Genomic DNA, 3,371 nt, shown 5'->3' with positions numbered 1-3,371 from the left:
TTTTTTATGTTAATAAAAAAAATGTTTAATTAAATTTTTACTGTATTTTAATTTTTAGTCTCTTAACTTTTTTGTTTATTTTTAATTTTTCATTTATTTTTATTGTTCAAAATATATAAAAATGAGAAATAAAAAATAAACAAAACAATAATTAATCTTGAACAATAAAATAAATAAGAAATTAAAAATAAAATAAAAATAATAATGAAAAATTAATGAAAGATTAAAATTTATCAAAAAAATTTGAAGACTAAATATTAAGATCTAGAAAAAAAATTGAGGAAATAAAACTTAATTAATCCATAAAAAATTACTATTATATAATACACGAATAACAATAATTGTAAAAGGCGATATTAACTAACATAACATTTATTTCCCTCTAAAAAAGAAAACAAAAACATTTCTTTCCCTAGGCATGCTTGGATGAGCTTGTTAATCAATGATTAGATTTCAGGAGATTGAACCGGAACTGTATATTATTGCTTCTCACGTAACGGAAAATTGAAACATGTGTCAATCATTTGAAACGGTTTCACAAACACACACTTAGTCATCTACAATCTTCAATCGACAAGTATAAAGATGTATCTGATACGATCATGGGACAAACAGCGTGTGTATATATGAAATAATAAGGCAGGAAAAACTAAAAATTAAAGATGTGATACAACGATTTTCACAATAATTTGTACATCGTTTTTGTGTTTATTTTTCCTTATTATATCATTTATTGCATATTAAATTTCTCTATCTTTTATTTCTTTCTCTATAAATGATTGTATTGTAAAAGTAATATTTCTCAAAAAAATTGTGGAAGTATGAGTAAGGATCAACACCACTATCCGTATAATAAGAATAAACAGGTGGGTAATAGCTAACAGTATTAGGACTTCCATTCAATAAATTTCATTCTCACTTCATGAAAATTAACTTGCAGACTCTCTCGCTATGGAAATTAACTCTTATCATAGCCTTCTAAGAAATAAGAATAAATGTTCTCACCTTGGTATTCCTAAAAATGAAAAAAAAAAAAAGATTATGTAAAACAAACAGATGCCCCTTTTTTACATATTACATGTGAAAGTAAATCTGTATGTGAAAACAGTTAGCATTAACTACTCAAAAACAAAAGTACCAACAGACTTTGAAGTTCGAATCATGAAAAAGAATCAAAAGCATAGTAAGACCTTAATTATCTGTCGATAGGATTCACAAACACAGATCATGTAAACTAAAAGGATAATTTCATTAACGTTGTGGAGATGGCAATCACAGATTCAAGGGTACGGATAAAGTGTGATGGCGTGGAGCAAGGTGGAAGCAAGCATGCGATCATCTTTTAACCACTTAAATTTGATTTAATAATATTATTAGTATCTTTCTTTTAAAAATACCAACCACTTAGTTTTTTTTATTCATTTTACCCCTTTTTTCTATTCATACTAACCATTTAGTTTTTTGTTATAGTTAAAACAACTAAAACAGGAATGCTTTTATATAAGATATTTTTTAAAAGTTATCAAAGAACTATTTTATATTATTTTATAAAATAATAGACTGTTTTAATAGAATATAAATATGTATATTTATATTATTTTATACTTTAGAACTATTTTAATAGTTAATTTTATTGAACACTTTTAATTTAATCAGTAAACTTTTTGAACTTTCAACTTTTAACTTTTATCTGTCAACTAAATTTTTAATTTTCTACTTATTTTTCCGTTAATTTTATCAAATATAATATTTTTATTTTTATTTTTATTGAGGGTACAATAAATTGTGTTTCATTGGAAGAATCCTCGAAGGCTCAAATCTCCCCACTACTTGTTGTTGGTAGGTCTTTCCATATAAAAAAAAAAAATAAAAGTCGTCGCTGCTATTCTTTGCTTTTGTCATTGTTCTATTTTTGTACTAATTAATTAACAAAGTCAACTTGTCAGGGATAAATACTAAAATTACTGTAAGGCACTTACAATTTTATTGAATAATACTTTTTTTTAATATTTTCCCAACATTTTCTAGAGTAAAAAAAGAAAAAAATACGAGATAAATGAGTGATGCAATTAAAAAGTATGATGAGAATTTTAAGCAAGAATAATAGTTGTAGTATTTTGTTTTGTTTTCCCTTTTTCTTCCCACTAATAATTGGTACCTTGAAGTCGCAATCACGATTATACAATTGATATAATATGACAACTAGAACTAGTGATCTGAAACTTGAACTAAAAGTATCTAGTTGTGACTTGTGAGTGTAGTACATCCGTATTAAATTACCATAATCATGCCTTCAATTTTCAAATTGAATTAATCAGACGACTTCGTGGATAAACATTTTGTGAAGGGTACAGTCAATTGTCTGTCACGATTTCTTTCAAAGGATTCTCAAATCCACCCACAACTTGTTATTGGTAATGGTAAGTCTTTTCGTAATTTTATTAAAATAACTCCTTTAGGATAAGGGTGAGATTTTGGAGAGCAAAAAATATTTTTTTTTTAAATAAAGAGGCTTATTTGTGTTTTTAAAAATAAATAAGCTAAAATATGAAGTTAATGTTTATTAATCATTTTATTATTATTAAAATTATTAAATTGGAGAATATTTAAAGATAATTCAATGCATGCTTAATTTTAAAAAATACTTTATACTATTTAACAAAATATTTTTATAACATACACTAATATACACATAATAACCAAGATTAAGATTATTCAAGTGAAATTGAGTTTAAACTTCTTAAATTAAGTTTTTTGTGGATGAAAAAATATTATTGAAAAATAGATCTCACAAAAAATGATGTCAATTTTTTTAATACATTTTAATCTTTAACAAAGTCAATAAATATTATATTTACACTTATAATATATGGTAAAAAATATATGCACATAATGAAAGAATGATGACGGTATGAGTTTAGTTTTAAATTTATGAAATTAAATATCATTATATGAACTTTGAAAAAATAAATTAAATATTAAGCTATATCAAACATTTGTCAAAATTTACTTTTATAAACTTTGGATTTTTTCACAAAATAAATAGTTAATATAAATTTTTTATTATAAAACAATCAAAGTTATATTTGAGCTTCTAACTTCCTTTGTTGGGTCCACCTTTGATGGCCTGGTGGGAGCTAGGGTGAGATATCAACTTACCGTAAGTTAATGTTTATTTAATTTTAGGTTAAATTGTAATTTTAGTTTTTTATAATTTTAAATTCATAATTTTATTTTTTTATTTTTAAATCAATACATTTAATCTTTTTATTTTTAAAAAATAATTTTGTATTAAATATATTTTAATTTGATAATTTTTTTAAAAAAATTAATAACTTTTGATTAATGATACATAAAAAATAATGTTAATA

This window comes from Glycine max, chromosome 17, assembly GCF_000004515.6.
Source record: "Glycine max cultivar Williams 82 chromosome 17, Glycine_max_v4.0, whole genome shotgun sequence".
Taxonomy (NCBI): Eukaryota; Viridiplantae; Streptophyta; class Magnoliopsida; order Fabales; family Fabaceae; genus Glycine; species Glycine max.
Note: the sequence above shows the minus strand (reverse complement) of the source record.